Here is a 12,035-nt window from a genome sequence, read left to right on the forward strand (position 1 = left end):
GGCAATTCCAGAAGCTAAGCAGCGAAGCTTGGCTAGGACAATAATAGAAATCTAGAAGAGACGTCCACAGAGATGACTGATTATCTTAACCACATATGGCTGAGAATATTACTATTAGAACCTTACTATATGATATTTGTAGATGTGCACAAATACACTTAATATAATGTATAGAGTTGTTTTCTCATCCCATAGTGTGGATTTGGTCCTTCTCAACTAAATCTTTTATCATTTTTAGAATGTTTCAGGTTAAAGAAGCCATTGCATATTGTTAGAAAAAATTGGAAGGTTGTATTACTTACACCAATATTGTGCTAAGAAGAGAAAACAAACAGATTAAATAAGCAGATTGCACACAGAACATGGCCTTGATAAGGTGCACTTAGCTTTGGTGTTTTTGTTTGGGATGTGCTTTCTGTGCTATCTTCAATCCACATGTTAACTTTGCCTTATGTGGCTCATTACATCCAGAGGAAATTTTACTTAATCATACAACACGATATATGATGGTCACTCCAAAGTCAATCCATCCTTCTGGCCTTACCAAACCAAACAGTTGAGTTAGTTAATATGCCCATAGTTTGTTTGCTAACCAAAAAGGCTTGGGTCCACACAGAAGCACCTGGGAAAAAGGGCTGGAGATCTACTTCTGAAAAATAATTCATTGAGAAACTTTGAAGCCCAGTTATATTTTGATACACATGGAGTCACAATAAGTTGGAGTCCACTCATTAGCAACTGGTTTGGGTTTTGTTTTGTCTGAAATCAGAAGTGGAGATTTGGTGTGTACTTCTATGCACTATATTAACAGTGCAACCATTATCTCCAAACCAACTTCAGTGTGAGGGCAGGAATCCAAGGGAAGAAAAAAAAAAGCAGATGGAAAGAGATTGGGGAGTGGGGAGCAGAGAACATAACTCATTTAGAATGAAAGCTATCCACAATCTATTAAGGGTCATCTTCATCCTTTCTATACTGTTTTTATCACCTGTTACCTGTGTCATTTACCTTCAAATATGACTATTTGACCCAGGTAAACATAAGAAGGGCTTGTGGATTGGCCTACATGTGCCCAAACCAGACAGAGTGTTGGAAGACACTCTGGTCAAAGCAGCAACCTCACCAAGGACAGGGGCAGGGGTAGAGGTAGGGATATTTTCTCTACAGAGATCCTGCCCCTTTGCATCTTTCTGATGGACTCTTAACAAAATTCATGTCTTTTTCTATCTGGAAATACAGACAAGGCAGAGTATTTACAGAAATTCCACTCTGGAGTTAAGGAATTCAATCCCTGATCCCAGCCACCAGCCTGAGCAAATTAATTTAAGATTTACCATTAATACTGCCCTCCTGTATAAATTTATTCCTATTTCAAAAAGATGGTCAGACTTTTACTGTAATAAAGAACAGTAGTAGCAGCATAGTTTAATGGAAAATGGCCTTATTCAAGGCTACGAGACTGAATTTTGGATCTAGTCTGCCATAAAACCACCTTCCTTACCTGAGAAGTTTTTCCTGACAACTCTGATTTTTCCTGAAAATGAGGCAATAGAACTAGATGTGGAATGGCAAATATGTAGCCCTTGTGACATCACATTCTCTTGCCATGTCCTTGAAAAGCGCTGATAATCAAGATAATTTTTTTTTTCTACTTAAATATAGCAGGCTGCAGGATCCTGTGTAAAACAGCACTTAGACAAGCCTTACCATTGATAACCTGTTGACATCAAGTAGATTCCAACTCATAGCTATCCTCATGAGATAAAACATCCTTATTACCACTGGTGTCTAAGGGTCCTTCTAGTCATAAGCTTTAGACATGTGCCAACTATCAATTTTCCCTAGTTAATAGTAATTACTATATATTATAAATGTCAAGATCCATGTTCAGTACTTTAAAATTCATTTTATCTCTTAATTTAGTCCTTCTAACAGAAGAACATGGCATCAAGATTGGAAGAAGACTCATTAAGAACCTGCTATGGTGGTACAGTGCTTTAAAGTATTTGACTACTAACCAGAAGGTTGGCAGTTCAAACCCACCAGCTGCACCTAGGAAGGAAGATGGGGCAATCTATTTCTGTAAAAATTTACTGCCTCAGAAATCCAATAGGGGACGCTATGAGTTGGAATTGACTTGATGGCAGTGTTTTTTTGTTTTTTTTTTTTTTAAATACGCAGATGACACAAACTTGCTTGCTGAAAGTGAAGATGACTTGAAGTACTTACCAATGAAGATCAAAGACTACAGTCTTCAGTGTGGATTACACTTCAACATAAAGAAAACAAAAATCCTCATATATGAACCAATAAGCAACATTATAATATATGGAGAAAAGATTCAAGTTGTCAGGGATTTCATTTTACTTGGATCCCTAATTGACACCCATGAGAGTAACAGCCAAGAAATTAAATGTCACATTGCACTGGACAGATCTGCTTAAAGAGAGTATAATAGGGGAAAAGAGACCCCAGATTCAAACAGGTTCAATAGAGACATTTTTGTTATACCTTGGACAGGACAAAGACAGTCATCCAGGAAGAGGCAAACTATCAGCATGTGCACAGTACAGAAAGCTGAATGGAGTCTACTAAGTCATGGCCATTAGGCTAATTATATATGATTGAAAAAAAACAGGGAATCATCACAAAATCATGATTGGTGGTAGATAGATTTGTCCCTGTTGCAGGTGAGGCTACAGAAAAAGGGAAAAGATCATGATTGGGAATTGAAGATAGGAAAGGGTTACAGGATAGGTTCTGGACCTTGACTACCTACCTGGCTAGGTGGTGGTCTGGATAGACTGTGACACATGACCATGCAGCCTGAGTCTTAGCCAAACAACACCAAGCCTCTAAATTAATTTAAATTAGAAAAGGACACTCTTGGACAAGTTCCCTAGTTCTTTGTGAGTATAATATACTTTCAGCCATACTCTTCCAGGAGCTAAACTCTCTTCTCTCTAGGTTTGTCCTGGAACTTGTTTGTGGATAGCCACAATGCTGGTTTATGGTCAGAAAGAACCCAAGTGACACCTGAAACTTATGTCAACCCTCAAAATGGAGTTAGGGCTCCCACTGTAGACCACAGCCTTCCACAAACCCAAGTGCTTTAGAATTTAAGATCCAATACAAGAACTTTTTTAAGTGTTAAGGAACAAAGATGTCACCTTGAAGAGTAAGGTATGCCTAATCCAAGCCAGGGTATTTTCAATGGCCTCATATGCATATGAAAACTGGACATTGAATAAGGAAGATTGAAGAAAAAGCCTTTGAATTGTGGTGTTGGTGAAGAATACTGGAAACACCATAGATGACAGAAAGAACAATCTTTCCTGGAAGAAGTACAGCCAGAATGTTCCTTAGAAGCAATAGTGGCCAGACTTTATTTCACTTACTTCTGTCATGTTGTCAGAAGGGATCAGTCCCTGAAAAAGGATATCATGTTTGGTACAGTAGAGGGTCAATGATAAAGGGGAAGACCCTCAAAGGGATGGATTGACACACGGGCTAGGGTGATTGTAAGGATGAGGCAGGACCCAGCAGTGTTTCCATATGTTGTACATAGAACCACTATGAGTAGGAGCCCACTCTGTGGCACCTAACAACAACAACAAGAACAACAACAAGCCCATAAAGCAGATAATTTCATAAATCCTATTTCACAGATTGGGATGTCAAGGCTTAGAACAATCAAATGGCTTCCTTAAGGATACAGTTACCTAGTTATAGATCAAGTATGAAAAACCAGTCTTTGTGAATCTACAATCTGGGCTAATAATCCAATATTGCCTCCACCTCCCAGGAATACTTTATCTTTTCAGTCTAAGGTATCTTCAGAATATAGTAATTTTTGGTTGACAAATATTCTGATTTATCTTCCTTCTAAAACAAGAGCCAACACCATGCTTCTGTCTTAGTGTGCTATAGGCAATGGACATCCTTAGGAAACTTGGCTTGCATGTTAAGAAAAAGCCACTGTACTAAAAAGCAATTGTAAATCCTAAACTCTCTTTCCAGCACCAGCCATAAATGGGATTAGGTGCTGCTTGGGACAGTGATGGATCACACTGTACTCATCTGGTCCACAGCTTTCAACTTTCTCAATTTCTCTTCATTTCTTTTGTTTTCTCTATGTATGATATATATATATATATACAATGTACTTAAATTTCATGCCAATGTGCTAAGCTGAATGGCAGCATTCTGAAGTACATAACCAATTTTCATGAGCCTGTAGTTGTTGCTCAGTGCTGTCAAGTAAATGTCAATTCATAATGACCTTAGGAGCACTGGTAGTGTAGTGCCTAAGGCACTTGACTGCTCATCAGAAGGCCAGCGTTTCAAACGCACCAGCCACTCCTCGGAAGGAAGGTTGGGCAATCTACTACCGTAGTGATACTGCCTCGGAAACCCAAGGAGGGGTCGCTATGAGTTGGGTCCAACTCGACGGCACATGACAACAAACAACAACAACATAATGACCTTATAGGACAGAGTAGAAATGCCTTGTAGGATCTCCAAGGTCTAGAAAACTGTAAGAGGCAGTTCTATCCTGTGAAATGGGGCCACTATGAGTTGAAATCTATTGGAGGGCACACAGCAACAAGAAGAGCAAAAGTATTTAACTCTTATTTCTTATTTATATATTACATTACATTTGACTTTTAAATGAATGCCTTTGTTTGCAAAGAATTAATCATATTTTAAAGGCATTCCTTTAAATCATGTAACATTACTACACTTCAAAAGGTTCTTGGAGGAATTCCTGGGGGGGGGGTGCAAGCAGTTAAATGAACTTGATTACTAATCAAAAAGTTGGTGGTTTGAACTCACACAGTGGTGCGTCAGAAGAAAGGTCTGATGATCTGCTTTTGAAAGCTCACAGCCTTGAAAACCCTATGGAGTACAGTTCTACTCCACACACATGGCGCCATCTTGTGTGCCAGTCAACACAATGGCAATCGGTCTGCTCCTGTTCTTTTCTTTCTTTCTTTTTTTTTAATCCCCCAGGCATATAGCAGTGTCTGAACTGAATTCACTTGAAGGTTCTCTGTTGTGTACATAGACCCAGGAGAAGTCCGCAGCTACATTTGCTATGTTTATAGTTTGATCTACACCAAACTTAGCAAGGCACAGTGGGGTCTAGTGAAAGCCTGATTGGTTCCACCAGTCACTGAGGGTCTTTCGGCAAATCGTGTAACTCCGTGAGTTCCGCAGTACAAGCCACTAACTGAAATAGTCCTCAGGAGGTCTAGTCCTTGAACAGTAGACGCCAGGACATGTACAGCAAAATCTTTCCTTTTTGCCCTGAAGTTTGTGGCCCCGGGGACAAGTAGGATGTTTGGTCACTGTTCCTTTCTGTCTGTACTAGGCGAGGATGTAGTTGCTGTTGTGGATATTGATGAGATCATTAGCGGTTACCGATTGGGATCACTCCGACTGTATGTTTTCCAAAAGGATGGGTGCTCAAAGCCGCCGGCTCAGCTTTTAAAGACATGCTTATAATTTACAGGCTTTTATGAGGTTTCATATTCATTTCGGAATTTCTTTTGCCAAGTTTGTGTCTCTTGTTGGGCCTTTTCTTCTGGTAAAAATATCTCTCGGCTGGCCCTAGCCCTGGAACAGACAGAGTTTTCTATTGCAACAGTGACACCTGCTGTTTGAAGACAAAGTTGGTGATTCCGGAAAGAAAATTCTCTGTGGGGCCCAAGATTGCTTACAGATTTCCAACATCTGGACGTATAAGTGGATTCATTTGCGGAGAGTAAGTTCTGCGCTGAACAAGCAAAATCAAATGGGAGGCCAGGGATAGGAAGAAAAACAAATAAATAAATGAAATGCTTTCTAGGTTGAAAAACAAAGAAATAAGAGAGTCCTCTGGCATAGCACAAAGCAGCTTGGTCATGGATCTGCTTTGCCAGAAAAGGTAGAATAAGAGGTGGTCTTTCCCCACTGAGAATTCTGAGCCTTTGGAGCTATAATTAGTGAGAACCTCTGAAGCCCAGAGCATGAGGTTTCTGTCATGTGAGGAAAAGGCCAGGTGTCCTTGGAGGCAGATCTTATCCACAAAGGAACTCGGCTGGCTTCTGCAAATGGAGTTTCCAAAGGCAGACAACTGCCTGAGGTCAGTTTCACATTCTCCTTAGCATAGCAGGTGATAAGGAGTGCTCCCAATCTTCTGTGTCTTCCCTGCACTGTGAGAAAAAGTGCTGGCTGTTACATGGCCATCATATTAAAAGACACAATCCCCAGTTTTCTTTAACACTCTAGAAATTATAGTAGGAAATAGTTGGCACCAATACCTATTTTTCCATTTGCCTTTTATCTTAGGGGATAATTCCATTACTGCTTATTTTAATGGGCTATAACTTTTAATTAAAATTGGATTTGAAGTGTTTATGGTTTATTAAATTTTTACCTTATAAAATAATAGACAGATTTAAAAATGAGCTGCTCTCCAACATAAAGAATGTTGAAATTATTATTTTCACACATTAATATAAAGCTCACTTTTATTTTGACAACCACAGGGGATCCATCAAATAAATGTCAATAATGCTGGAAAGGGAAGGGTGTTGGTTTGGTGGCAGGAGAGTTGGAGTTAGCAGAAAGGAGTTGTGGAGGATGAGCTGCTCCCTAGCTGGTGTTTAGGAAGATGTCTTAACTCTCTGAGTAATAGTTCTGTATACATCAAATTGAGGAGAATGTAGTTCAAGAGTTTTCAAACTTTAGAAAAATCATTGAACCTCCTCGCACACAGAAGAAATCCTACATGGAAGCCTAACTTTTAACATTAAAGAAGGTGAAAGTTTCTAACTTGGATTCCTACTTCTTCCCAATGCAGCCTTGAAAAGACAGCTCAGCAACCCTAGAGATTCTCATGTGGCTGCTTGCTAACCACATAAATATATATGTTCCTGTTACACTCCTGGCAATAAGTTCAAGTTCCATGTTTCCATGTCTGTGTTCCCATCCTTAAATGAGGGTCAAAGCCTACCTTTGGTGCTTCTGTGGATTATGGTAAGAATCCAAGGTAAAGACTCAGTTGAAAATGTTTGATCTGTTGCAAAGAGCTAAACAATTATTGTGTTACTGTTAAAAGGAAAATAATAATTTTACTTCCCTAGGTCTCTCTTTCTTCATCTGTAAAAGGAGAGATTTTGTGTAGGTGATCATTAATAAAATGATTCTCTAGCATAATATATTAAATATGTCATTTCATTTGTTCTTTACAAGTCTCTGTGGTGCATACCCTTACCTCCATTTACAGCCAAAGAAATATGTTCAGGGATATTTTGAACTTGACCAACAGCACATACCAAAGGTGGTTCTAACCCCGCCTTCTTGTGGTTCCTAGGCTACTGCTCATTCCATCATCCTCTGCTGCTTTCCCCATACCTCCCAGGGTACCTCCTCCAAGTTCTATAATTCTAAGATTCTCTGAAACATTCTCCTCACATTCATATAATGGAAAGTTGTAGCTTTGCACATAGATGTGAAACCAATCATCTGCAGATTCCAACATATTGTGTGTTACCACAGCATTCTCTTCTCAGGCTAGCATGCATAAAATATGAGCATCACTAATAAACAGCAGCTGTAGCCATAGAGCAGGCTAGATCTTCAGCCACAATGTCTTTAAGGTGTTTCTGGCACGTCTTCCAGGGCCGTCTTGACCTGTACTACCCCAGACGTGTGGGATTAGTCAGTATCTATTGGAATCTCTTAGGAACGTGCTTTCATTCTGCTTCACACCTGGACTGGATATTACAGCAAGACTTCTTTTTCTTTTTATCCTCCCTTTTCCCATTTTCCTCCCTCGTTCATTTTAATTTCACCGATTTTCCCCTTATCACTTAATACATTTTCCTCATTATTGGCATCTGGGCTGAAGGCTGCAACACAAACACTGAAAGACCAAATCAAGCTTCAAGAAAAAAAAAAGAGCAAAATATTCTCATTTCAGATGGAGGAGCAGATGGAGCTCTTGGCACTTCAGAGGATTTAAAATGACCCTCTGCACCAAGCGAGGGGAAGACAGACTGTCACTACTGACGAGGAAACACTAAAGAGACCTGTTTTCCCTTTGAATATACAGTAGCATTTTGGAGTTCTTTTTCTCTCCACAATGTATGACTAGAAGAAACCGTGTGATATTTTGACTCTCTTGGAGCCTAAAACTGAAGCTGTGGGTGGCAAGATAGAGCTGGGTTTGGACTCTTCTTTTTCACTGGAGTTTTTTAATCCAGACCTGTCAAACATCTGAGCCTCTGTTTCTCCATCTGAATATGGGACCAGAACTACTCATCCCTTGCCATTTTTCCTATACCCTATGAAACAGGATAACTGCATGTGCAAGTGCCCAGCACAGTGCCTTGCACATAATATATGTTCAATAAATTTGACTTCCTTTCCCTCTTTTCTTTTCTCACATGGGACCAGAGATGAGAATTCTTTAGAAGCTCTCACTTCACAACTTTTTCTTTTCACAGCTGGTAAAAATAAGGACCAGGTGGGTAGTTCTTCCTTTGGATGACATTTATAAAATAAGCACTATCTATACATAGGATGAGTGCAATCAGCATTTGAGACAGGAGTTCCTTATTTTAAACAGGTTTTGAGTTTGCCTGCAAATCTTTAAAATACGAGAATCTTGGACAACCTTTAGTCACAAATCTTGAAGCTATCCTCCTGTTCAGTTATCATAACATGCTCCAAGTTTCTCTATTTTCAGCTATCTAAACACTGACTTCTTTGGGTTGGTGTGAACTGTTCATTTTAATAATAATGAAAAAAAAATCTAACTCAAATAAATTAAACTCTGAGATTGTTGCTGGGGGAATAAAAAAAAAAATGTTCTAGCCAAGAATAGCAAAATTAATTAAAGGATTACTTGATTTTAAAAGGAGTCATTTTATAAAATACTATGAAAGGAAATCCAGTTGGGAGATTTATAAATAAAAACCTATTATCATGAAGATTGTGAAAGGAGAAAAGGGGAAGAAGAGGAGGGATACAAAGAGGAAACACAATGAGAAAAAGGAATTGAGACATTTGGTGAACATGCCTTCCCTAAACTTTTAGCTAGACACTTTGAATTTTCTGTTTTAAATGCTTCATAAGTGCCCATTACCCACAGGATAAAGTCAACCTCCAAGGTACAGCATGTAAAGACTTTCTGATTGGTTCTGTTCTGATCTGCCTCAACTCAATTCCTGGTAATCCCCTTTATACCTCTTTCCATGATGATCCACATCCCAAATCATTCACATTTCCTAGATTGTGCCCAACATGATACTAGCACAAGGTATGTGCTTAGTGTCTATTTTTGACCCAAATATACATCCACATATATAATTAAATTTAAAAGTCAATTGTTGATCAAGGCCACAGAACCACAGAAAATCTCTGAACTTGGAGGCTCCATTATACTAAAAGCAGGAAGAAGAAGAGAGACTCAGAACTGAATAGAAGTTCATACAGAAAGTGCAACTATACATCTAGATCCCCTCCTCCTCTCTCAACAGTGAAGCAACCATATCTCTTCCATCTAAGTGGGAAGTATATTTGATGGAAAAATTGAACCAGAGAGTCTCTAAATTCAAAGACAGCAAGCACCAAGGTAAGTGAAATTAAGGTGTGAAGCTAAATACAGAAGGAATTAATTAATTAAGTGAACATAACAAAGAAGAAGACCTCACAGCCTCATTCTTCCCTTGGTTCCCAGAATACCACAGGGAGGAGATGGGAAAATTCATCTCTTGATAAAGAGCTAATTCAAGAAAAAGGCATGAGTGCAAGCACAAAATCATATCCATCCCAAGCATTATTACTCCAAGTTAAGCTTGACAATTAATAGGCTATGCACAAACATTGGCCTTCCAATGACCTTTTTAGCACTTACCTCATAAATATAAATTTAAAAATTAAAAGTTACTAGACATTTTAGGAAATTCTCCAACAAGAAAAACAAATCAAACAATAGAAGCAATAAGATAAAACAAAGGAAAACATAAAGATAGCCTGGAGGAAATCAACATATGGAATATACAGAAGAAAATCAGATATATATATACACATATATATATACATACACACACACACATATATTATATATATATATATTACACACCTACATATATTATATATATATACACACACACACACACACATACATACATATAGGAGCTCTGGTGAGGTAGTGCCTAAGGCATTTAACTGCTTACCAGAAGGCTGGCAGTTCAAACCCACCAGCCACTCATCAGAAGGAGGACTGGGCAATCTACTTCTATAGAGATACTACCTTGGAAAGCCAGAGGGGTTGCTATGAGTCCAATTGATGCAACAGCAGTGAGTTTTTGTTTGTTCGTTTATGTATGTATGTATATATATATGTGTGTGTGATATATATATATATATATATACACACATATATGTATATATTTATATAGTATCTTCAAAGAGATATTTCATCCATGAAGGAAGAGCAAAATGTTAAAAATGAATAATTAGAGAATAGAGCTATTAGACATTAAAATTTGTATGATAGGTATAATTAAGAACACAATTGGAAGCAAAGTTTGAGAAATATCCAAAAAAAAATTATAGGAGATGGACAAAAGCAAAGGTAAGAAAATAAGAGGATTAACTGGGAAATCAAATGTCACAACAACAGGAGTTCCACAAACAGCAAACAGAAAAAAATTAATGGAAAGAAATTATTAAATAAATAAATAAAATAGTTTCCAGTTGAGTGACTGTGGTAGACTGAATAATGCTCCTCCTCACAAGAAAGATACCTATGTCCTAATCTCTGAAATCCCTGAATGTTACCTGATATGGTAAATAATAAATAAATAAGGGCTTGGCAGATGTGATTAATTTAAAGATAAGAAGATTATTCTGGATTAACCATGTATATTCTTAATGCGATCACATGTTGTTGTTGTTGTTGGGTGCCGTCGAGTTGGCCCTGACTCACCGACTCATAGCGACCCCTCCTTGAGTTGCCGAGGCAGTATCACTACAGAAGTAGATTGCCCAACCTTCATATGTATCCTTATAAAAAGGAAGCAGAGAGAGATTTGGTGCTACAGAAGAAGACAAGCCAATGTGACTATGGTAGCAGAGGTTTTAGTGATACCAAGAAATTCCAGCAGACACCAAAAGCTAGAAGAAACAAAGAACAGATTCTCACCTAGAATATCTTAACGGGAGCATATCCCTACTGACACCTTGATTTCAGTCCTTCTGGCCTTCAGAAGGGTGATAGGACAAATTCCTATTCTTATAAGCCACTCAGTTTGTGGTCATTTGTTATAGCAAGTACAGGAATAATACATTAACTTACTCAAATAAAAAAACAAAAAGCCACAGCAATAATTATCATGGCAAAATATCAGAACAAGCATAAAGATAAGAGACTAAAAACTTTCAGAGAAAAGAAACAACCTCTGAGAACCATCAAATTTATTAAACACAGTAATGACAACTATAACACAATGCAGCAATAACCTCAATTCCAAGAATAAAATAATTGCTAATCTAGAATTTTATATCTGAACAAAATCAAATATGACCCACAAATAAAAATGTTAGACATGCAATGTCTCTCACACTAGATTTACCCATCACAATTTCTCAAAAAGATAGTGGAGGATATACTGCAAGTGAAGGAGTAACCCCCAACAAATAATAAAGGCATGAAATTTAGAAAGAAGGACCACCATATAAGTGAGATATAAACTGTATTTCTAAGATAATGGGCAAGGAAGATTCCAAGAAGATAATTGTGTGACAGGTTTAATAAGAAACTAATCCATATTAGTGTAGGAGAACAGAAGGGCCTTAGAGATGCATGGTAAGAGCTCTAAACACGTTTTCCATAGCTGATTCCAACAGAAATATCTTAAATTAAGCATATCTATATATTTGTTGTTGTTGTTGTTGTTATGTGCCATGGAGTCGGACATGACTCATAGCGACTCCTCCTTGGGTTTCCGAGGCAGTATCACTACGGAAGTAGATTGCCC

The sequence above is a fragment of the Orycteropus afer genome, unplaced genomic scaffold (assembly GCF_000298275.1).
Source record: "Orycteropus afer afer isolate SDZICR_OR568_19922 unplaced genomic scaffold, OryAfe1.0 scaffold00025, whole genome shotgun sequence".
Lineage (NCBI taxonomy): Eukaryota > Metazoa > Chordata > Mammalia > Tubulidentata > Orycteropodidae > Orycteropus > Orycteropus afer.